Source organism: Fukomys damarensis, unplaced genomic scaffold (assembly GCF_012274545.1).
Source record: "Fukomys damarensis isolate Sample0158 unplaced genomic scaffold, DMR_v1.0_HiC HiC_scaffold_5, whole genome shotgun sequence".
In the NCBI taxonomy this organism is placed as follows: domain Eukaryota; kingdom Metazoa; phylum Chordata; class Mammalia; order Rodentia; family Bathyergidae; genus Fukomys; species Fukomys damarensis.
In genome coordinates, this window is record NW_022900917.1 from 44,690,475 (window position 1) to 44,716,888 (window position 26,414).

A 26,414-nucleotide genomic window follows, 5' to 3' on the forward strand; every position below is an offset into this window, starting at 1 on the left:
AAACTGAGAAGAAGGGGGAAGGTCTGAAGTTTCAAGGGAGACTAAAGAAATGTAACCTAGGGCAGTATGAGCTTGTGTGGAGCCAACATGTGAAAGTAAAGTATACTGGGAAGAGAGGAGAGACAGAAATGTGAGTCAAGTTGAAATAATTAGCAGAGCCAACCTTGGGAGGTGTGGAGTAGTCAGACTGGAAAGTCCCTCTGAGAGCTTCCCCCACATCCCACGTCATGGGCCTGCTTTTGTCTCTCCAGGCTGGTAGGACGCCAGAAATTTCACCTGCTGTATTAAGAACTGTGTGCCAAAATAGCCATAAAATTTCCCCACAGTACAAGAATTTGAGAAATTGCATTAGACTGTAAGTAAGGCACTGAGACAGAAACACCGATGAGGAGAGCAAAGGAAGGGCAAGATGTAGCACAACAGACAGTGCTGCGAATAGCTACTTAGGCACCGGGCAGTGGGTGCCTGCCCTTGGGCCGGTTGGTAACCCTGAGCCTGTACTCTCAAGCCTGGCTCTATCAAATGACTCAGGAAGCTTGTCCAACAACAAAGGTAGAGAGATCACAGGGCTCTAGGGCCCCACTGGTTGTCAGGCTTTTATATTACTATTAATGCTCAAGAGAGAGGGAAAGAGGAAGAGGGAAAAGTATATCAGTATGCATATTTTCTATTGGAAGGATAAAAAAAAGTACAATTTATTCACACAGAAAATGGAAAGGTTTTGGGGTAGAAAATCTCAGTGTAAATAAATTCAGTAGCTCAAGCCTCCCCATTAAAGTCAGCCTCTTTCTCCCTATGGCCTGTCCTTGTCCTCCAGCAGACTTATGTCCAAGTTCTCTTCCTTTTGCTAAGAGTAGAAAGTGCTGCTTTTTCTTAGTAGTTCCAACAGACTATCAGACTGGCTGTTTGATCTGATTCAGTCATATGCCTCCTCCAAGCCAATAATTAGGACTGGCCATATGGAGGGCACTTGTTGGTTATGACCTCAGTGCTGGAGGGAGGAGGCTGAGTCCCACCTGAAGGGTAAGAGAAAAGTAATTCCCCAAATAAAAATAAAAGTATCGTTATCTGTAAGGCAGTGGAAGAATGGAGACAAGAAAAGCAAATGCAACATAATCAGAGCACTAGGACAAACCAAGGTGGGTGTGAGTTTGTGGAGCCAAAACAGAGACACAATCAGGAGAGTTGTGGAGTGAGCCAGGGGAAATGGGATGTGTATTGAGAGAAAGTAACCAGGAAGGAACACATAGTAAAATAAGCAGCAGAGTTGGTGACAGAGACTATGAGGGCCGTGGATCTGTGAGCAAAGCTTAGCTCAGGTTCCCCCAGAAAGCAGAATCTGCAGCACAACTTAATGGTTAATGTCTCACTAGGAGGTAAAATGTCAGGGAAGCAAAAGTGATAGGCGAAAGAAGTAAGGTTGGAAGGATGAGAAACAAACAAGAAATGATGTCACTCATTTAGGAAACAACTGAGAGGGCTTCTTCTACAGGGAGCCATCTCCAGACACACTGTGCTGGAACTTGCCACCTCACAATACTCCATTGTGTGGAAGGATGGAGAAGAAATTTATCTGCCATCTCTGTTCCTCAGCTTTCTCCCAGAGATTTAACTCCTCTAAAGCTCTGTGATACCTCCAGATCCCATCAGTAGGTGAGGCCCATTCATCAAACCTGTGATGCGGTGTTTCAGCCATGAGGAGGTAGGGGAAATTACTTGAAGACTCGACATTGGCATTGAGCAGTAGAATGTGAGACCAACAAGCCGCTGGACACAGAGGATCCAGGGGGTAGGTGAAGCCAGAAGAATCTGCTGTGGCACACAGAAAGTGTTCAACACAAGGTCATACTTTTAAGTGGGAAATTTAAAAAAGCAACTATTAGCTTAATACTTGGTACATTGATTGAAAAATGTGAATAGATGAATGAATACGTGCAAGGTATTACACTAGCTCCTTAGATACAATGGCAAGAAAGCATATATTTCAGGCAGATAAATTCAACAGAAAAGGTCAGGGATTAATTTATTTGCTTTGAGAAGAGCTCAACTGTGCAGATGGCAGAATGGATTTTTAAAATACACAATACTAACTTGGGTTCTATGGTATAATCACGTAAACATTTCCAACAATGGAATTTGGGGAGTTGCCTGAGGACTACCATAATATGTGCAAGGCCATATGTATATTTGAAGTTGCAAATGGCATATCACCCATAATTTTTTAAAAGTTGAATTTATTGGTACATTCTAGGTAGATAGTACAGTTACATACATTACTGGGATCTTGTACCTTTACATGCCAGGTCTTGGTTCTCATTTTTTCCCTTTGTCCCCACCCTCCCTTCACCCCCTCTTCCCCTCCCTACCTTCAAACACTTTAATTCCATTTTTACATTTTCTCATATTTTTTTCCTTTTCCCTTATTCCCCTTTCCCTATCCTTCTCACTGTCCCTAAAAACTAAAATAGTACTCAAGATCCTAATGGGACAATTAGCAATGTGAAATATCACCCATAATTTTTAACGTAAGCCTTAATTTCAGTTGACGCATAAAATTGCATATAGCTATAGAGCTTCATGTTGGGTTTCTTTTTCTTGTTTATTTTATTGGTACATATTTCTAATTCATTCCACTCACAGTTATCTTGGGGAGAGGTTACGTGTACATGGAAACCTTGGATTTATTTTTATCTCCTTCCCCTTCCCTCCCCCTCCCTCCTCCTCCTCTGATTCCCGAATCAGCTTTTCCATGCCCATTGATACTATTGGTCTTAGCTCATGCTATGGCTTATAATATTTACATTGATTAGGGTTATTAGGTTCATGTACATCGCATATCATTACTCTTTTCATTTCTGCTTCCCTTCCCCTTTCTTCCTCTCCTGTTTCATTGGACCATTTCCTTATTGTGCAAAATCTGTCCTCTTGGCCCTTTCTATACATCTTTTTTTCATTTTCCTTGTTGGTAGTTTGCCTCACTAAAATGAGGGATACCATATGGTATTCAAGTTTGTGTGTCTGGTTTAGTTCATGCAACGTTGTTTTTCAGGTGCAATCATTTTCCTGCAAATGCCACAACTTTGTCATTCTTCATAGCCGAGTAGTATTCCATTATATATAGTTTCCATGTTTTGTTTATCCAGTCATCTTTTGATAGGCATACAGTCTGCTTCCAGGCTTTAGCTATTATGAATGTGCTGCTATAAATATTGGTATGCAAGTATCACTGCAATGTGATGAACTGAGCTTTTGGGGGAAGGTATCTAGCATAGGGAATTTCTAATTTCAGTCCTTTGAGAAATCTTCATACAGATTTCTATAATGGTTGTACTAACTTGCATTCACACCAGCAATGCAGGAGAGTTGTTCTTCCACCACGACCGTACCACCATATATTGTTTGATTTTCTAATGATTGCCATTCTTTCCAGAGTAAGATGGTACCTCAGTGTATTTGTTGACCTTTGCATTTGTTCCTCTGTGGAGTGTCTGTTCATTTCTTTATCTTATTTCTTGACTGGGTCTTTAATTTTAGAAGGCTTTTTTGAGTTCTTTATATATTCTAGATATTAATCCTATGTTTGATGAGTAGCTGGCAAGGTTTTTTTGCCCATTCTGTAGGTTGTCACTTTACTCTGCTGATTGACTCTTTTGCTGTCCAGAAGATTTTTAGTCTGAAATAATCCCATGTATGTATTCTTGCTACTATTTCCTGTGTGATTTAAGTTCTGTTTAGGAAATCCTTTTCTACTCCTATGTCTTCAAGTGTTTTACCTATTTTTTCTTCCAGGAGATTTAATGTTTCTGTTTTAATATTTAGATCTTTTATTTATTTTTATTTAATTTACTATATGGTGAGAGATAAGGGTCCAGTTTTATTCTTCTGCAGAAGGATAACCAGTTATCCCAGCACTATTTGTTTAATAGGCTCTCTTTCTTCCAACATATGCCTTTGGACCTTTTGTCAAAGATCAAACAGTTGACTATGTCTGGGGAGGTTTCTGAATCCTCAATTCTGTTCGATCGATCCATGTGTCTGTCTTTTTTCCGTTACTATGTCATTTTTATCACTACTGCTTTGTAGTGCAGATTGAAGTCTGGTATTGCTATGTCACCTGCTTTGGTTTTACTGCCCAAAATTACTTTAGCTATTTGGGGTCTCTTCTGATTCCTTATGAATTTTAGTATTTTTTCTCTAAATATATAAAGTATGGTTGATATTTTGGTTGGGACTGTGTTGAATCTGTATAGCAATTTTGGAAGTATGGCCATTTCGACAGTATTGGTTCTGCTTATCCAAGGGCAAAGACATCCTTCCATTTTCTGATGTCTTCTTCAATCTCCTTCTTCAGGGTGCTGTAGAAAACTTCTTTGGAATTAGAGTCATTCATAGGAAAATGGATACATATTGAGGACATACTCCTAAGTGAAATAAATAAGTCACAAGAGTATAAATACCAAATAATTTCTCCAGTGTGAAAAACTATAATGGTACATAAGATCTTAATGGTATAATTGACAATGTGAAATAGGAACAAAAGGGCTAAAGGTTTAGGGGAAGTGGGAAGGGTAGGGGAAAGGTAATAAGGGAAAAGAAAAAAGTACAAGAAATTGAAAAAATGGAAATAAAGTGTTTGTAAGTGGGGAGAGAGGGTGAATGGAGGGCAGGAACAAGGGGAAAAAATGAGAACCAAGACCTCTCATGTAAAGGTACAAGATCCCAATAATGAATGTAACTGTACTGTGTACCTAAAATGTACCAATAAACTCAGTGAGAAAAAAAAAAAGAAAATTTGTTTGGTTAGGTCAATTCCAAAGTATTTTGCTTTCCTTGAAGAAAATATGAATGGTACTGTTTTTGTAATTTCCTTCTCATCCTATTCATTGTTGGTATACACAGATGCTAATGATTGTTGTGTGTTTATCTTGTATCCTGCTACTTTGCTGAAATTGATTATTAATTCTAAGAGTTTCTTGGTAGACTTCTCGGGGTCTTCCATGTAGATTATCGTGGCATGTACAAGCAATGATAATTTGAATTCTTCCTTTCATATATGTATCCCTTTTATATCTTTTTCTTGCCTAATTGCTCTGGCCAGTGTTTCAAATATTATGTTGAATAGCAGAGGTGATAGTGAACATTCTTGTCTTGTTCCTGATTTTAGAGAAAATGTTTTCAGTTTTTTCCCATTTCATATGATGCTGAAAATTGGCATATCATAAAGAGTTTATAGCATATTCATGTATGGTCCTTCTATAACTGGTTTTTTCAGGGTTTTTATCATGAAGGAGTGTTGAATTTTGTCAAGAGCCTTGTCTATATCTATTTCTATGATAATGTGGTTTTAAAATTTTTGCTCCTGTTTATGTGATGTATTACATTTATACACTTACATATTTTGGACCACCCTTGCTTCTCTGGGATGAAACCTACTTAATCATGGTATATCAACTTTTTGATAATATGCTGCATTCTACTTGCTAATGTCTTGTTGAGCATTTTGGCATCGGTGTTCGTTGGAAAGACTGGCCTTCAGTTCTCTTTTTTAGTTGGGTCTTTACTGGGTTTGGGGATCTGGGTGGTAGTGGCTTCCATAAATAAATTTGGGAGCCCTCCATCCCTTTAAATTTCTTTGAACCACTTAGGGAGTTTTGGTGATATAATATCCTTAAAAGTTTTGCAGAATTCAGCTGTGACTCTGTCAGGTTTTAGGCTTTGTTGTTGTTGTTATAGTAGATTCTTTATGAATGAGTCAATCTCATTGTTTGTTATTTGATTGTTAAGTATTTTGTGTCTTCTTGTGTTAGTTTTGATAGTTTGTATGTGTATAGGAATCTGCCCATTTCTTCAAAATTTGCTCATTTGTTGGAATATAATTTTTCAAAGTAATTACTATCTTCTGAATTTTCACAGTGTCTGTTGTAATTTTACCTTTGTCATTTCTAATTCTATTTATGTGAGTCTTTTTCTTGTTGAGTCTTGCTAAGGGCTTGAGTATTTTACTTATTCTTTCAAAGCTCACTTAGTTGGTTTTTTTATAGGTTTTTGTCTCAATTTCATAAATTTCTAATCTCATTTTTATAATTTCTCTCCTTAGTTTCTGTTTTGGGCTGATTTGTTGTTGTTTCTCAGATATCTGATTTCTCATCAGTTTATTTATTTGGGCTTGCTCTGTTTTCCTAATAGGAGAATTCATTGCAATGAATTATCCTCTCAGAACTGCTTTCAAAGTGTCACAAAGATTTTGTTGAGCTGTACAGTCACTGTCATTAACTTCTAAAGTTTTTAAAATTCCTTCTGTGACCCACTAGTTGTTTAATAGTATGTTGTTAGTTTTTCTGGGAGCTTTTGCCTTTTCCAAATTTTCTTCTGTCATTGATTTCTATTTTCATTGCACAGTGGTTGGATAGTTTGCATAGGGTAATTTCAATACTTTTATATTTACTTAAGCAGGCTTTGTGGGCTAGTGTTATGTACTGCTGAAAAGAATGTATACTCTGTTGTAGATGGATGGAGTACTCTGTATATATCTATTAAATCCATAAGTTTGAGGGTGTGGTTCAGCTCTGAATTTTTTTTTTTTTAGCTTTTTGTTTAGTTGATCTGTTCCTTTGAGAAAGTGGGTTTTAAAGTCCTTTACTATGATTGTGTTAATGTATATTTAATCTTTCAATTTCAGGAGTGTTTTATGATGGTAGGTGTATCACTATTTGGTGCATATATGTTTATCATTATTTTTTCTTCTTGTTAGATTGTTCCTTTAACTAGTATGTAGTGACCTTTTCCCTTCTAATCCATTCTAACTTGAAGCTTACTATGTCTGATATCAGAATTGCCAGCCTTGTTTATTTTCAGTGTCCTAATGCATGAAATGTTGTTTTCTGTCTTTTAATATTAAATCCATGAGTATTCTTTTATTAGATAGGTTTCTTGAATGCAACAGATTGTTAGATTCTGTTTTTTTATCCATTCTGCCCATCAGTGTCTTTTGATTGGAGAGTTGAAGTTGGTAACACTGATAGATACTACTGAGATATGTTGGTTATTTACTATCATTGTCTTCTTTATCTCTCAGTATACCATTTGTTTTTCTTTTCTTGTTTGTTTTTTATTGTTGTTTATCCACTGACTTCACTAGTTTTCTCTGTGTTTTTAGTATGTCCAATTTATGTTTCTGAAGAGAATATTCTTGAGTATTTTTTCTAGAGCTGGTTTACTACTTATAAATCTTCTGAGCTGGTCTTTCTTATGAAAATATCTTATTTCTCCATCAATTTTGAAGGATACCTTTTCTGGGTAAATTAATCTGAATTTGAAGTTATTTATTCTTAGGGCTTAAAATACTTCAATCCATGCTCTTCTGGTCTTTAGGGTTTGGGCTGAGAAGTCTGCTGTGATTCTAATGGTTTACCTTTATATGTAATTTTTTTTTATCTCTAGTCTTTTAAAAAAGTGTTGGCTGTATATATGCAAATTTAATGAAGATACACCTTGGTGAACTTATCCTTTCATCATAATTGTTTGGTCTTCTATAAGTACTGCTTATTTGTACTTTGAAATCTTTTCTTATATTTGGAGAAATTTAAATGATAATTTCTGTTAGCATGTTGGTGAATCCACCTATGCAGTCTTCTAGAATTTCTCTAACTCCAGATAACCTTAAATTAGTTTTTTGTTGTCATCTAGTAGCTTCTGAATAGCCTTCTCTTGTTCTCTTATTTTCTTTTTAGCTTCTTTGAGCTCTTTATTATAATTCAGTATTTTGTTCTCAATATCAAATACACTTTCTTCACACTGGTCAACTGTATAAGTTTTCTTCATCCCTTGTAAGAACTATTCATTAGATCGTATTTGTTTTCTTCTCCCTTTGCGGCCCCTTGCTCTGCCTTGGGGGAGTTGGGGTAAAGTCAGAATCATCTGTTTTCTTGCTTCCCTATTTTTCTACTTGTAGATCCATGAGTCCCCTCTCTTTTTTCTCTGCCCTTTTTGAAGGGTTACTATCAGTTGAGGACATGAGAAGTGAGGCAAGTATGTGATTATATGGAGCTTTTTAGTACAATGTTGTCTCCCCGTGAGTTATTTTCAGTTTTGCACATCCAGTTCCAGTATTTGCTACTTCTGTTGTTTACTTTAATAATGTCTTCTCTATGGCTGTTTTGCCACAATAATTGCTTCACTTTATAACAGCATTCACATTTTCAATCTTACATTTCTATATGATAGTTTTGCAGTTACTCTTCCCCTATTCGTCTATTCTCTTGATGAGAAAGAGAACACAGATGCCTATTAAATCATAGCCAATGAAAGCACCATTCTACAAGCATAACAACTTAATATATACATGAAACTATAAGAGTAGGTAACCTCAAGTTACTAAATAACTTGAGAAACATACAAAAACTTAAATAATAAAATGTCTGTTGACAACACTTACTAGATATCCCAACAAACCATTGCATATGTGATTTCCAAGTCACTTTTCAACAGAGAGTGAGTCTGAGTGGTCACCCTCCAATTACCCCTATGGTCACTATGCTGCAAAACTGAGATTAATTCAGGCTCAGGGCCTCTTTCTGCCAGGTTGCAGGCATTCTTACAAAGTCTGATTGAGCTGGTAATCTTGGGTTAAGAATACTTGCTGTCCCTCTCCCTGGGGATAATGGTAGGTTTAACAGATAAATTTATTGGCACTCAGTTATCCTCTGGGTCAAGATTATTCCTATGGAATCAATTCAACTATAGTATTACAGGCTAATCTGTTACAGTGGAATCTATCAGGTCTAGTGAGACATTATATACCGTAAAACCCTGTTTTGGCTCTCCCTTCAGTCTAGAGAAGAAACCCACAGCTCTAGTATAAACATTATAACAAGACAAGCCTTAACCCACTGTTAATGTGCACCAAATACATTAGCTGTGTCTCTCCTACTGATAAAAAACAACATTCAACAGTAGTTTTATAGATCAACCATCTGAAGCTCAGGATTCTTTCTAAATCCTCTACTCTGGTATGGAAAGAGGGAAATAGGAGAGGGATAAAGGGCCTTATTGATGTTAAGGATATGTTGTTATATATTTAGAAAGGAATAACAAGGAAGACTATGTAGAAAATTAGTAATGAGAGGTGGGGGTGGGGAAAGGTTGTGTCCTTGATATAAATATTAGAGAAAAACTTTAAGAGAGTTAACTGAAAAGGTTGAGAGTGGAGAAAAATTGAGAATGAGAAAAATGGGAAAGAGGTGAGGCAAGGCAAGGAGATATGGGTAAAAATAGGAGTGGATATAAATGAACAAGGGATACTTTCCTTACTCTCTAAAAACTATATTGGGAAGAAAAAATAAAACAAAACAAAAAAACAGACAAGTGTAAGCAAAACACAGATACACAGACATTCTGTATAAAACAGAATGGTGTAAAATAATAGGCTAAAAGTGTGGGAAGCAATGTATAGAAGGAGGAAAATAAGAAATAAGAATTTTTTAATTTTTATTAAATTTATTGGTATATTTTAGGTATACAATACAGTTACATTCATCATTGGGACCTTGTACCTTTACATGACTTATTAAGTTCTTATTTTTCCCCCATTCCCTAGCCCTCCTTTAAGCCCCTCCACCCTTCCCTGTTTTCAAAGACATTATTTCCATGTTTTTCCTTTTCACATATTTTTTCTTTTCCCTTTTTACCGTTCCCCTACCCCTCCCACTTCCTCTACTCTTTTAGACCTTTCCTTCCTATTATACAATATCAACTATTCATTTTGATCCTTATTTACACTTTTAGTTTATCACACCAAAGAAACTATTCAGTATTTACATATTTTTGACTTATTAATTTCACTTAAGCATATGGCCTCAGTGTGCATCCATTTAGCTATAAATTTCCCTAATTTGTCATTCTTTATGGCTGAGTAGTACTCCATTTTTAAAATCCTTTTTATCCAGTCTCCAATTGATGGGCGATTGGGCTGTTTCCAAATTTTAGCTATTATAAACTGTGCTGCTATAAACATGGATGTGCATATATCACTGTGGTGTGATTCTTTTAATTCTTTTGGAAAGATACCCAGTGGAGGGATAGCTGGGTCAAATGGGACTTCTAATTCTAGTTGTTTTAGGTATCTCAACATTGATTTCCACAGTGGCTGCACCAGTCTGCACTCCCACCAACAATAAAGAAGGGTCCCTATCTCTCCACAATCCAGCCAGCATTTGTTATTGGTTGATTTCTTGATAGGAGCTATTGTTACTGGGGTGAGATGGAATCTCAGTGTTGTTCATCTGTGTCTCTCGAATGACCAGTGATGTTGAACATTTTTTCATATATTTACTTGCTGCTTTTACTTATTTGAGAAATGTCTGTTCATTTCAGATGCCCAGTTGTGATTTTGGTTTTTATATTTGGGGGGGTCTGATTTTTTTTTTAGTTCCTTATATATTCTAGATAGTAGACAATTCTGTACCAAGTACAGAATAGTAGAAACAAAAAAAAACAAAAACAAAAACAAAAAATCTTGGATTGTTTTGGATCTGTGGCTCCTTACTGAGGCTCATGTTAATGTGAAGAACTCCAGTCAGTGCTGTCTTTGTGCAGACTGGAAGACCAAGAGCATTTCTGTGCCCAGAATAATGTTGAGTCTAGAAGTCTGTTAATGGCAGGAACAAGTCTGCCCCACTGTCTCTGCTGCTGACACTACCTTAGAGGAGTCTGGGTGGGCTCAGCAGAATGCCCCCCAGTCTTCTGTACAACTGCGGCAGTCTACCTTGACTAGACTCCCCTTCCTTCATTCCACTCTGGGAAATTAGTGTTGGAGTGGCTGTGGGACTACTTTGGACTGAAGCTCAAGCCCTGAGTCCTTTCCTAAAGAAAATGGCAATACCCACTTGCCCCCCTTCTGCTCTATGGGACTGTGTTCTGGGGCACCACTCCTCTGTCACTTGCTAACTATTGATTCTGGGGGAATCACTTGGAAATAGTGGCTCATGTTCTCACTACTGGATCCAACTGCATAGGATTTTCCCAGTGTGGGTCAGATCTCCATTTCTCCAGGAGCAGAAAAGTTGTTGATTTCACTGCCCTCCAGCCAGTGGCCACACAACCACTCCACACAGTGACACACAGCCTCTTGTCTGCATCTTTGAGCTCTTTCTTCTGTATCACTTAATCCTATTTTCTTTTCCCTGTCGGTTCCCTCATAGTTACCATATGCCTTCCACTCATTTCAGTTCCTCTCCATGCTGTTTTTCAGACTCTAGGCACTTTGTCCTAGAAAAGCAGAATTGCCAGCACTCACCACTCTGCCATTTATTTTTCTCTGTCCATGTAAGACTTTGATACATATATACATTGTATCAGGGCAAACATATCTACCTCTTTAAACATTTGTTATTTCTTCATGTTGAAAAAATTCAAAATCCTTTTTCTTCTAGCTTTTAGAAATGTATAGTACTTGTCACTATCTATAGTCACTCTATGTCTCATTATTTTTGAGATATAAATTATGACAACTCCTACAACAATTATTATTATTATTAATTACTATAATCGTTGTTGGTACCAGAGATCAAACTCAGGTCCCTGTGCTTGTGAAGTACGCACTGGAACCATTGCGCTTAATTCCCAGCCCCAAAATTATGTTATAACACTTAAATGTCCCAAGCTCTAAGTGCTTTGCCTATACTAACTCATTTAATTGTTACAACAATGCTATGAAAGTATATCACCCACACTCAGGAAGTGATTGTACACCACCAGCCAATTTAGAAGAATATAGGACAAGAAGGACAGCTCTGTAGCAGGGCAGTTTCAGACACTGCCCTTCAATGGAAGTTCTTGCAACAATCCAGTAAGTTCAGGGAAATGATATCTGTGCATGTTAAGTGTGGGATTTACCCCAGTTTAGACAGATGTCTCATTTACAATGAGAGCCTATGTCTCCTACTGACTTTTGTCTTTACTTAACAGACTATATTTTAGAGCAGTTTCAAGTTTCACAAAAAGTGAGTGGAAAGTACAAAGAATTCCCACATGCCCTTTAGCTTTCTCTGGGTGCATGGTTTCTTCTGTTATTAAATCTTGTAGTAGTATGTTACATTTGTTACACTTGATGAAACAATATCAATACTGTACATTATATTAACTAAAGTCCATGGTTTACACTTTTTGTGGTATGCATTCTATTGTTACTCATAGTTTCTGAGATATAATTATTAAATTTTGACAAATGTATAACGATATGTATCCATCATTATACAATCATATAAAATAGTTTCACTGCCCTAAAAGTTCCCTGTGCCCTACCTGTTTATCCCTTTGTCTACTCAAATCCCACCCACTATTCAGGATTCACTGATCTTTTTACTATCTCCATAGTTTTACCTTTTCCAGAATGTCATGTAGTTAAATTCATATAGGATATAATCTTTTTCATATTGGCTTATTCAATTTAGTGAACATTTGTTGTCACTTCATATGCTTAATGGCTCATTGTTCTTCCTTTATGTTATTTTTTAGTTTATTTTTGAGATGAAGTTGTACCACATTGCCCAGGCTGACCTTGACCTTTCAGTCATGGCCACATGGAGAGCTTGAACAACAGCCATACACCACTCTGCCCGGTGCACAGTTCTTTTTAGTGACAAATAAGATTCCATTGTCTGGTTATACCAGAATTTACCCGTTCACCTAATGTAGTACACCTTGGTTGCTTTCCAGTTTGGGCCATTAGGAATAAACATGATATGAACATTCAATTGAAGTTTTTGTATGGACATAATGTTTCAATTCACTTGAGTAATACCAAGGTATGTGATTGCTGGGTCGTATGCTAATCTCTCATTTAGGATTTTTTTCCCTTTTCTATCCATGTATTTTGAATTTTAAAACTTACTATAAACAAGGCATATATACATAAGAAGGGCTTTTGTAGGCATTGTTACAAGGATCCCATAAGGCAAAAAAATAGTTACAAGGTTCATATTCATGGAAGCCCCACTTATAGCAGTGCCACAACATATTTATGGTTCACTTCTCTCTCCCTTCAGTCCAGATGCAATTTACAAGTCAAGATTCATTGTTGCCATAAACATATGCTAGTAATGTAGTTAACATTTCAACGTTTTTTAGGTCGCCAGGAGAAAAGAGCTATATGACTATGTTCAGATCCTTCAGAGGGTTAATCAAACTCTTTTCTCACAGCTAGATACTTTCATTATCCCCATTTTTTCCAAAACAAAGCTGATACATAGAGTGTCGAGTAACTTACCAAGACCACACAGCTAAGAAACAATGGAGAATCAGACAGGCGCCAATATTCATCAGAGTCTACATTCAATATTCAGCAGTGCTATGTTCTCCTGCCTCTAGCACCATTTTTAAAAAGTGTTTTTATAAAGTTTTATACACATGATATATATCATTACATAATATATAATGTATAACATGGGGCCAATAAAATTGCTACAATGATGATTTTATTAAGGGCCTATTTCTGTGTTTTAGGGAATTTTTCTTTTTAGAGTGAGAAAGTCCCCAGAATTTCTGGGCACCCTCACTCACTTAAAGCTTCCAGATCCCCTCTTACTCAGGCCTTTATTCCAGGGCTTACTGTCTCTATTTTATTCCCCACAAAAACTCTGATGCAGAATTTTGATTATTTCACTGATTTTCACAAGAAATCCAATCACTTAAAGATTTTTGTGATTTTTTTTGTAGAATTTTCTGAATGTGTATGGAGTCATGGAGGAGTCACCAGGCACAGTTCATAGTATTCCACCAAATATGGTGTGTGCTTGTGTCCCTTGTTTTGTTTTCCTCTCTTCCTTCTGCCTCACCTCAGCAATGGCAAAAAAGATTTCCCTTTGTCTTTATTTCTTGTCAAAAGATTTCAAACCATCTCATAGGTATATCTTACAAGGTCTCAAGGTCTCTCAAGGTTTTATCCATAAAAATGATTCATTTCCCTTCAACAGAAGTCTGTGTGCTATTAATAATACTATATTTGATCTCATTATATTGCAATAGAATTAGTTTATCAGTAGCCCTATATAATAAGTTCACAGTGACTAGGTCTGATAACAGTGATATGATGATTAAAATATCTACAGAAGTGTATCACTGTTTAGTCTATTACATTCGTGTTTCTATTTTAAATTTTCCTTCCAGTACTATTAACTAACTAGCAGAAACAGAAGTAGCAATTTTTTATTTCTCCTTTATCTGGGATTGTACATTTCTACAGCTCAGGAATCATTTTATACCTTGGTTCTACTCAGTTTATTAAGTTTGAACACAGTGGATGCATTATTTACAACACCTGTCTTTGTTAATATTTAGTCAAAGTTATATTTGGCAAATGAACAAGAGACTAGCATATTTCTTCTTTCATTTTTGAACTAATATTTTCATATTTTCTGTGTGATATAATTTTTGTCAGAGCTAAACTTTTCTATAACTTCTTGTACTCACTAGATTTTAGTTCAATTCAACTCGACATGTATTTATTTGTAAGACACCATGCCAGGTAATAGGAATGACACCAAGATGCATTTTGTGTTACTGACCTTGAGAAACCCTAAAGAACATACAAGATGACAATTCAAAATGCTGTAACACAAGGCAGAACATAAATGACAATAAAAGAGAATGGTAGGAGAAAATAGTTATATGACTATGAGACAGGTATTATGAGAGATGTAGTTAGCCCTCTCTCACTGTGTCAAAATTCCTAAGAAAAACAAAGGATGAAAGATTTGTTTTGTATTATGGCTTTAGAGGTTTCAGTCCATGGTTGCTTGGCCCCATTGTTTTTAAGCCTGTGGTAGTGCAGTACATCATGGCAGAAATACATGGTGGCAGAAGCCTGTTTGACTTGTGTGACTAAGAAGCACAGAGAAAGAGTAAGGGGCCTGCAACCAAAAATCTCCTTCTAGGGTGCATCTCCAGGAACCTAACTTCCTTCCTCTCAGCCCCACTTTCTAAAGGTCCTATTACTTCTCAGTAGCACCTCAGGTTGTCAACTAAACCTTGAACATGTGGCCCTTGGGAGGCTTTTTATGGCATTCTGATGTTGGCACCCAAAGGTTCATGATTGTATCACAATGCAAAATGCATGTAGTCTATCTCCAAGAGACTCCAATGTCTTAACTATTCCACCAGTTCTCAAAAGTTCTCTGACATTCAAAGCAAGCTCTTGGCTGTGAATACCTGTGAAACTCAAAAGAAAAGTTGTATACTTCCAAGACACAAAGCCACATGGTAAATATTCCCTTGCCAAAGGGGAGGAACAAAACAATAATAAATTAGACCAAAGCAAAATTGAAACCTAGTAGATCAAGTGTTAAATTTTATAGCTTCATCTGGGATACAACGTAAACAGATGTGGGTTCCCAAGTGCACGGGCAGCCCTGCCTCAGTAGGCTTGCTAGATGCAACCCACATGACATGTTCTTGGGTTCGTGCTGCCTCTGGCTTCCAATCGAAAGATTCCACGTTCCTGGCATCTCTAACTTCTTATGGTCCACTGAAGCTTTAGCTTCACTCACATCTTCACATATCACTCTGTCAGGGCCTGCTTGCATTGCCTTCAGTAACGCCACGCACTGCTTGGCCTTCTTAAACTTTCCTTTAAAATCTCGGTAGAAGCCTTCATAACCCCATAACTCTTTCAGTTTGCATGTATGAAAAACCAGTATCATGTGAACAATGCCAAAGTCTGTCACCAGCATGAAAAGCAACCTCTAAGTGCCTTGACAGATGAACATGGGTAAACAAAATCATGGAGTGCCTCAGGGCTCTCTTCTCAAAAAAAAAAGTCTTTGTATTCACACTATGAGCCTGGTATCTATTTAATAGTACTAAACCCTTTAGCAACTGCACCCTACATGACTACAACTTTAAACATGTGTATTTCCTGGTCAAATTACAAGTTTCTAAATCTTTCTTCTCTGTCCTTCTTCCCAATTTTCAATTAAGAGGAGCCACAGTTCTCACGAAAAGTACCTGAATTCTTTTTTGCCTTGAAGTTTTCTCTACCAGATACACTTTAAACTCAGCCTCGCATAAAATTTCAGGGCATGGATAAAACAAGTTATTTGTTAGAGTGTAACAGGAGTATGCTCTCGTCCAGTTCCCAAAAGCCTTTATTTCCACCTGAAACCTCATCAACACAGCCTTTACTCTTTGCATTTCTCTCAGCATTCTGCTTCTGAGACTCTCCAGAATACCGTTAGGCTCTGCTGCCAGCATTGCAGCCTTCTCTAGTCTACTTCTCCAAACTTTCCAAATTCCTCCGACAAATTAATTCCAAAGGCTTCTGAACCACATTGTCAGTATGATCACAACAATGACTTTACTTCTTGGTAACAATTTTCTATTATTAGCTTCCTATTGCTGTGACAAAATAACCAACATAACTTAAATGAGGAAAGGTTAATTTTGGCTCATGATGTCAGAGATTTCAGTCTATGGTTACCTGGTTCCATTTGTCTGGGGTGTGTGATAGCGCAATACATCATGGCCAAAGCACATGGTGGAGGAAACACGTTCCTCTCATGATGACTAGGAAACAAAAAGAGAAAAGAAGGGCATGAGATTCTAAACTTTCTTTTAAGGGCATGCCCCTTGTGACCTATTTTCCTGCCTCTATTCCTCCACCACCTTTTAAAATTTCTGTCATTGTCCAACAGTAACATCAGCTAGGGACCAGTCTTCTAAAATGGCCTTTGGAAAATATTTAAGTTCTAAACCAAGGGTATTAACAGAGATCAGCAGAGTGCTCCTGTTTGTTAGGAGTATAAAATGTTAAGAATGGGCTTTAGGATTGGGCTTTTGGATAGGACATATTTGAAGGATGCTGTCTCTAACCAGGTACAGTGTAGAAAATCTGCCTTAAAACAGCAAAAATAGTTGAGCATGGGGAGCCTTTCAGTTTTAAAGTTATAAGCAGCTTTGCCCTCTGAAGTAGTGGATGGAATTTACCTTTGGAGCCAAACTGCTAAATCAGTCTTTGTAAACATCATTTCAATGGGCCTTTTAATTTTGTAGGTGTAAAGTAAGAACTCACTATTTTTCTTAAAGAAAGCCAAAATGCAATAAATTAACCCAACTATAAATTCTCTGGAAGGGCTATTTAGTAATGTAAACTAGATGCATCTTAAGCTCAGTTGGACTCTGACAAAGTTATAATTTTTCCCTCAATCTAGATTTAGAACTTATGTCTGAAAATTGCTGGTTTTTCTTGGGATATGTGTTTATACGTTCTTGTCCAAGTATTTGTTTACAAGAGATCAGGAATAAAAACCGGGCTCTAGTAGGGTTCCTGTGAAGGACCACTCTACTTTGCACCGCATGCTGAAGAAAAGTCTGTATAGGAATAGTATTTGGCTTGGGGTGTACTCCGAGTCTGGATTTTGTTGGCCCACATGTAGTATCACCTAAGTTGTTTTTTTGGGGGGGAGTGTTTTTTTTGTTTTGTTTTGTTTTTTTGTTTTTGGTACCAGGGATTGAACTCCGGTCTCTGCGCTTACAAGGCAAGTGGTGGAACCACTGAGCTAAATCCCCAGTCCGTAGTATCATCTAAGACTAACTATCTAACTTTAGTAAGAGTGATCTGGGAATATGCTGAGTCATAGAAAACTGACAAGTTACTTAGTGGTGTGATACCCGCTAAAGGGGGGTGGATGTCCCGAAGATCAATAATTCTAGAAAGACTATCCTTCAAATCAAGGAACAAGCTGAAGCAGTGGCAGACACTTGGAAATTAAGGACAGTAGTTAGACCATAAGTAACTTTGGGAAATAACCATACAAACCCAAGTGAAGGACATCTACAAACAACTGGCCTATACCCCTCAAGAATGTGAATTTCATCATAGGCACAGAGAAGAACTGTTCTCTAGAATAAAAACAGGCAAGAGTTGTGACAAGAGAGTGATCTAGGACAAGCTCCTGGATCAAAAACATAAATGCTATACAGGACATAGTTATTGGGATAATTGTTGAAATTTGCATATAGAGTAGGAATTGGATAATAGGAATGTATACTGTTGTTAAATTTCTTGAATTTCATTTTTAAATTGTGGTTATTTATGTTCTTTGGGAAGTATGATTAGGTATTTAGAAGTGAAGTCAGGATCTGCAACTTATTCTCAAGTAGTTTAATAAAAAAATTGAATTAATTCTGTGTGCACATGGTTGTATGAAACAGTGCAAGAGATTTAGAAAAAGCAAATGTAGTACAGAAGAAGAATAGTGTGATCATAAGGATCATAAGGACTCAGTGCATAATAATTTATTACAAAAGTGTGATTTTACTATAGAAAGTAGATTTTATTTATATGTATCAAATAGTACATCTTGGTAAGGATATATATATATGTTTATAATACTTAATGCTACATTCATGTATTTATAATACTTAATACTACATTCAAAGTAGCATGCATACTATGTAATAATATATTGCTTTTCCTATAACTTGTCATGGTGATTTTTAAAAATAGAGCTTTCTATTTTCATCTTTTTATGTTACATTGGAAAATGGGTGTGCTGATTTGCTTTGCTTGGTACCTCAGTATGATTGCTTCATTTGGTACTTTGAAAACATACTGACTTGAATCATGTTTTGTTCCCTTACACCTAGAAATGTTGTCACAATGGTAGCGAACAAATTAACCAAATGAATTGAATAGCTGTGTAAATAGTCCTTAACAGAAGACAATGAAGTACACAGAAGACAATGAAGTACTTTAAGACACATAGCACTAACACAAAGGAGATTACAAAAAACAGACAAACCCTTCTGATGGGATTAGTGGAACGACCCCATTTAGAAATACCTCTACTTGCCTGTGGTGTTTTCTTTAAACCAGTTTCTTATCTGGCTTTAGATCTGGCTCCCCTAGAACCTCTGGAAGGTTGACTTAGACTTGTTCTAGCCTATTCTTTCCTAGTTGAACATCTCAGCAGAGGACTGTCTTTCTAGATTAGACTTTGTTTCTGGCATTTGCTAAATCCATCAGTTTGATTTAGCTACTATCCAGCTCTTTCCCTGGGAAATAATGCGTGTGTGTGTGTGTGTGTGTGTGTGTGTGTGTGTGTGTGTGTGTGTGGTGTAGGCAGAGTAGGAAAGGAGAAGAAATGGCTCATTTTAGCCAGAGCCAAAATAAAATAACCATTTTAAAGAGTAAAATCATCTTTTTGCTTTCTTCACCCACATTTTTGAGGTTGTCATGAATATATACATAATTCAAAATTCTGTAAGTATTAAGAAAAATTTGTTATCTTCTCCTTCTAGTATTCTTCCTAATAGTATTAAAATTATACATAAAAGTGAACTTCTTGAATGAATTAACAAATAAAACTCTAGGCCAAGAAGTTCTCAATTTTAAGTTTATTACCCCAATACATTATTGATTTAAATATGAATGTTTCATATAGGAGAAGATCATGGGCAATAAGATTAGAAATTTGTATTCAAAGATGAAGAATATACCAGATGTAATTTATGCCTGGTTGCTGGTAAAAAGTTACTGGATAAAAGAGAAAAGAGAGCTGCTCATTTTCCATTGTGCTTGGTGTACCCTGCTGGTGATCATCAAATTGCAAAACCTGGAGCAAGGCTTTCCTTGAGCCTTGGAAACAGATTGCCATGAGAACCTATGGCAGCCAGAAACACTAACACAATTGAGCTGCTATCTACAATTGTGATAGGCAGGAAAATCGATCTTGGAAAAGAGTTGGCACAAAGGTCTTCTAACTTCCATATACAGATCATGGATAAGCAAAAGATACTTTTTATGGATTCATTTATTGAAAACTCTCCTATTTTAGAATATTGTGCAAATCATTAGAGATAAACAGAAATAAGACAAGGTTCTCAGAGGACTGAGACATTTAACAGGTAATGTTATAAAACAGTAATGGACAACCAAATGGATTTGTATAGGATATCATCTGCTGAACACAGCTACAATTGTATGAGCATGAACATAAATTGGATAGACTTGGGGTTGATATTGGCCATGTAATATGGAAAAATGATTAAACATTCTCCATTTAAAAGTAAAATTTAGCCCATAGGCTTGTGGTACAAATTAAATAAGATCGTGTAAGTAAAGGACTTAACACAATGCCTAATACAAAGTAGATACTCAATAAAATCATATTAATTGGAATTATTATTTATTATTATTATTATATCTGTAAACTATGTATTATTATCACTAATCCTGGGCAAATTCTAAAACTTATTGTCAAATAATATTTTTCCTACATCCAAAAAGGAAAAATATGATCACATTTCCCATGTGGAAGCCATAATGGATGTGACAACAAATTAACAATTACAGTCAACCCTGTTTCTTTTTTGAAATGGTTAACTCGTCACCTACTTACTGGAAAGCCATATTTTTTTAAAAAGGTAAGTACACAAAATCTTAGTATTTTAGCAAGTCACTCAATAAAGTCTCTTTAACCACTCTGCTCACATGCAGGAAATCAGTTGTTAGCTAGGAGGATTTGCATGTGGTTGACTGCTCTTACCAAAGGATGATGTAAACCTGGAGGTAAGTGGCTAATTATTTTTCTGCCTTTTCAGCTTTATGAACAAATTGGAAAAGAGCACTAATGATGGTCTGACAAAATATGACTTCTCATTAGAAAATATGTTATATGTTTCATGATGGATTCAACTTTCTGATGACCAGAAAAACAAGACAGCTCTTGAATTATTTTCTGTGTGTAATCTTTGAAATAGTTGTGATCATAATAGATGCCTACTCTGAATTCACAGAATAAAGAATAAAACTTATGTGTTTTGCTAAAAGCAAGGAGAATGTTAAGCTACCCATTGAGCTGCATATATAAAGATTTGTTCTTTCTATAGACTGTGGGACATAGCACTGTAAATCATACAGCATGACTATGCTATCCTAAATTTGCATGTGATATTCTAAGAATAAAACTTGATTGATGTCACAGTTTTAACATTTTGATAAATATCTGGAACTTTTAATGACATGATATAAGCTTTCTTTTTGAATTTTCTAACTTCAAGTTATAGAGAAATTTTTACTTAAAATTTAAAGTGAAAGTATTTCCCCTTCCTAAAACAGGTAATTGTTCAAACTTCTTCATTAGCATTTCATAAAATTGATATGGATATTTAGATAACATTATGCCTTAAACATTTGGCTTTTCTTTCTTGAAGCCTTATAGGTTATGTTAAACAAAAAAAATACATTGTTCCATAGACAATATGTCATGTACTTAAGTGAGCACATGCTTATTGTAATCTTTTTATTCTTCAGAACTTCAATAATAGCCTTTTCAGATCTAAAAATGCAAAGAGGATCTTTACAATAATCTATATAAAAGTAACCCAAGGGATCTTAATTCTGGAATATTTTAGTCCCTCCTTCCATGAGGTTGACTTAATAAAGGAAAGTAACTGGTGAGGCAGTGGGCTGGTGCCCTACAGTTCAAAGTCAAAGTGATCACCTTTGGTGTTTTCTCATGAAAATTTTCAGGGTGGAATATCATACCTTCCAAATTAATCTTTCCCTAAATCACAAAATGTGACTTTATTTGGAAAAAGGCCTTCGCAGATATAACTGGATAAGGTGAGTTCATATGAGAGTAGGAAGCTCTAAATTCAATCTCTGTCTTCATCACAAAAGGCAAAGAGAAACAGACACAGAGAGAAGATGACATGAAGACACAGACACATTAGGAGAACACCATGTGATGATAGAGTCACAGATTGCAGTGAGGCACCTACAAGGCAAGGAATGCCTTGTCTTGTCTTGATGGCCGATGATGGCCAGCAAAACCCGAAACTAGGAGAAAAACATGAAACAGATTCTCTCCTACAACCCTAGTAACAGCATAGTCCAGCCAACCTTTAAACTTTGCCTCCCTTCAGCTGGCAATTCATCAGAGCCTCTCTTCTTGCCATGCCACACACTGTTCTCTGGGATACCAGAGTGATTCTTCTAAAACTTCTCATCCGGTCATTCTGTTGTACAAAACTCACCCATTGCTTGCCCAGTGCCCTCATGATAAGTCACTAGCTTCCTAATGGAAGGTGTACCTAATCTGTTTCAGTTTACATCAACTGTATCTATCCTTTCAGGTGTTCCTTTTTAAACTATTTCCTTGTCATGCCTTCATTCAGCCTGCCTGGAGAATTATTCTCCCCTTCTCCTGGCTAATGCTCCTCATTCTTGACTTAGATATCTCTTCCTAGGAGGCCTTCCCCCTCCCCCAAGTCCTCCTTGAACTTGATGCTTTCTTCAACATTACTTATCACTCTATGTTGCAATTGCTTGTTTATTTGTGTAGCAAGCTGGAATTTTACTCTTAACTACTCAGGTGCAAAAAAAAAGTCACATTCCATTATTTCTAAAATTAAAACAATGTGCTCCTCATTCTTGACTCATAAGAATTTAATCTGTGGGTTCCCTCCCTACTCATATCTCCATGAAATCATCAAATAATTCTAATTTCATGCAATGTCAGAAAAGATTTTCTAAAGAGAAAACTTCAACACTGTAGTTGCACACTGACCCATTGAGTCCTAATTCTCTTCCTATCCCAGTAATCCACTCCATCAACTGCAAGTGAATCACAGAACCCTCCCAGTTCAACACGTATTGTATAGATTGACTTTCCAGTAAGACAGAGATTCACAGCACCTCACACATCCCACTCCACCATGTACAGCAACCCTGCACATTTCTTATCTTCATTACATCTATGGTGGCCTCTTCATGCCCCACTTACTCTGTTCTTACCCACTTAAATCTCTTCCTCAGGCACTAAGTCAAATTTGAGTACCTTCAACCCCCTAGAAGAAGAAAAAGTATTTACTACCACTTATAATGGATGAATATAATATAGTAGTCTATGGAGGCACAATGTAGGATTCGCCAACTAAGTGGAAACAAAAAAAAAGGTCTTGATTGTCATTACTCCACACCCCACATCCACCTATGTCCTATCTATGTTATCCACATGAATTTTAGTGGCAAAACAAAAACAATACGAAAAAGATATTGGTCAGTATTTTAAAACTACTCAAATGATTGCACTGTTTTTCTTCCTTCCTAAAGGTAAAGTAGCTTGAAGAGCAAGAGAGTGTCATATTCACCCTGACATTGTGTTTGCAAAAGAATAGGTATAACAACCATTATCTGAGCGTAGACAGCAAATTATCTTTAGAAAATGAGAAAGCTTGAAAATAATTAAATAGCATATAGTAAGAACCAAAGGGATGGCATCAGACAATCCTGAACTTGAGCACATGTCCCAAAACTTCTCAGCTGTGACTCTGATGCACCTGGAATATTTGAGAACCAGAGTGGATCATATTTTTAACTTCTACTCTATTTAATGAGTTTATTTTCAGCATACTTAGGTAATCATAGATAAATGATCATCATTATGATCATTCAACTACAAATACTTAATTCAGTCAAATATTTTATATATAAACTAAGATTTGTACTTGCTAACAAAAAGATTAGACTTCACAGTTGACAAGCTACTTTGTTTTTAAAGAAAAATAAGAGATCCAAATTTTCCCAAGAATTATAAATGATTGTACAATAGTATAAATATACTTAATGAGACTGACCAATACACTTAAAATGGTTAAGATGGCAAGTTTTTTGTTATATATATTTTGTCAAATATTTTTAAATACAGAAAAATGGGTGCCCTGACTTTTAGTCAATTTTATTATTATATTGAAATTCTCTACATATAATGTACCTTGTTACTCCCTGACTCAGGACACCTGCACCCATTCTCTAGTATTCTCCTGGACTCTGGACAAGTTAATTCACTCCTAGGGTCTCAGTTTTCTTACTCGAAACATAAAGATATGTATTTCTTCAAAGAAATATTCAATGAATTATATTGCTGCCCTTAGCACACAGTAAATGCTTAGCACTTCTGTATACTCATATTTAAATGTTTTTAGGTGCTCTGATAGTAATTAAGGCAGGAAAGTGATAAAAATTTTTGGTAGAAGTAATTGTCAGGATTAAGTGGATCATTTTAGGAGATAATTCTAATAGAGTATAACTAAGTGCAGTGTGCTATTTTATCCTGCTATGTTGCTTTGGTGAGTATTAGTTCTATGAGGGCCAGATCCATCCCATTGCCTTTACTATTCACCCAACCCTAAGTAAGCATCTTGCCCATCCTTATACAAACTACTAATTCTCAGAGGCAGCTTTTGTTTCTACAGCATGAAGGAAATTGCATTTGTTTCTACAGGTACAAGATATCATAGACCACATCTGACATGACAACACAGCAAGGAAGCTGAGAACCTTTGATGACCAGCTGGCTACTGCTACAAAAATTAGAAAAAAATAGCAAGAAGGAACAGAAAAATCCATATAAAAGTGTAAACAAGCCAGACACAGTGGCACACATCTGTAATCCACTCTTGGATTGGATTGTGAATAGATTTATATTCAGAATATCAACACAGCATAAACATATTGCCTGGCAATTTAGCCATTTTGTAAGACCCTATCTTAAAATAAAAAATAAAGTGAAAGGGCTGGGGATGTAGCTCAATGCAAAAGCCCTGAGTTCAAGTCCCAGTACAAAAAAAAAGAGAAAGGAAGGAAGGAGTGAGGGAAGAGGAAGGAAGGAGGGAGGAAAAAAAGAGAGGAAGGGAGAGAAAAAGAATGAAAGAAAGTATACAGAACAAACAACATTAAAATATAGCAACTGTGGTGTTCTAAGTTCCAAAATTAAAGACTAGAACCTTAATATTTTCCATTTCAATTTTATTAATTTTATCAATTATACAAAATAATTTTTCCCTATCCAGCATAAAAGTCAAACTATTCAGAACATAAAATTTCATCATGAGTATCAACTACTGGGATCTTGGGATCCAATAGTAGTAACATCAACAGAATGTAACAGGAATTTTTTTTTTCTAGAGACTAAGTTTTAAAAATATATTAAGGGCTTTAGGATAACACTCAAAGGTAGAATACTTTCCTAATGTGCATGAGGCCCTGGGTTTGATGCCCAGCACCCACCAAAATATGTTTGCACTGAGCTCTGATATTCAAAAGAAAGTAATGTTATATAAAGAAATTTATATTCAGAATCTTACTTAACATATCAAACAAATGATTCACAGTGTCTCTAGGCAGTTTTTTTTTTAAACTGGATGTCATTTTAAAAGCCTGCCAATGGAATGACCAAGTGGGTTTTTTAGTCCACCACGTACAAATGCATATGTTTTTAACCTAAATCCAAGGGTAGAATTTTTTGAGTGTATCTCAAGTTTGGAGAAGACACAGAAGACACATGACCTTAATCAAGTACAGTAATCCTATTAAGAAGAAAGAAGGAAGAAAGGAAGAGAGCAAGAGTGGCAGGAGTAAGGGATAACCTAAAAATCTTTCAATCCTTGATATTCAAATTTTAGCCTAAAAATTGCAGCACAGTGTCACAAGAAGCTTGACTATGGCCCACACACCATGGCCCCCAACACCTCTGGATTCAGCACCTGTGCCTTTGTAAGATCCTGATGTGATTCCTTGGGTGATTTTTAGCATATTAAAGCTACAGCAGCACTATTTTCCAGAACTGTGCAGAGACCAGAGGCAGCAGGACCTCAGCCCCCTACTCCTCCACATTCAGATCTAGTGCCTCAGCTGGAGGAAGTGGCAACAAACAGGCTAAGCATTATAGTCAAGAGGCAAGGAGGTTGATGGAACCAGAGAGGGTACAGAAATGGGGCCCAGACAAAGTGTTCTGGGGGACACGGGTGAAGGATTTGGCCCAGGGGACTGAGGCCTGAGCCCAGGCATGTAGCTGGAAATCAGTCCCATCTCTACCATCCCTGGGGACTCTGTGGTTAGAAATCATCTAGGTAAACCAAAGAGCCAAGTGACACACTTGCTGTGTGCTTGGCTATCAAGGCAGCCATTTTGTTGTGAACTTTGTCAGTCTTTGTCACAAGAGGACTTTGACCCTGAGGTTATTTTGAAAATGTCATGTAAAATTTTTGAATTAAAGTAAAATCAATTGATCAAGAAATATTTGCCTAAAGTATTGGAGATTTGTACCATATTTCCCTAAAAATAAGACTGGGTCTTATATTTAATTTTTTACTCCAAAAGACATGATAGGGCTTATTTTATAGGGATTTTTTTCATATACAATAATCTACTTTTATTCATGTACAAAAAAATCTATATTTATTCAAATACAGCCATATCATCTTCTGAAACATTGGCATAACTCTCCAGATCCTGAATTCTAGTCTGAATTTCTTGCAACTCCATTTCCATTAGAACCATTAGTCCCAATCTCTCATGTCCTACTATAGAGCTCTCCTTAAATGAGAATTTCTTGTCCACGTAGCTTGCTTATGGT

General features: G+C 36.4%; 1 long non-coding RNA gene across 1 annotated transcript; it reads left to right on the forward strand.

Moving 5' to 3' along the window:
• The first annotated feature begins 1,563 nt into the window (after window positions 1-1,563).
• On the forward strand, window positions 1,564-24,563 carry LOC104853489. Its single transcript, XR_777801.2, has 3 exons — window positions 1,564-1,789; window positions 20,492-20,563; window positions 24,282-24,563. It is a non-coding gene; the product is annotated as an uncharacterized LOC104853489 (long non-coding RNA).
• The last annotated feature ends 1,851 nt before the right edge of the window (window positions 24,564-26,414 follow it).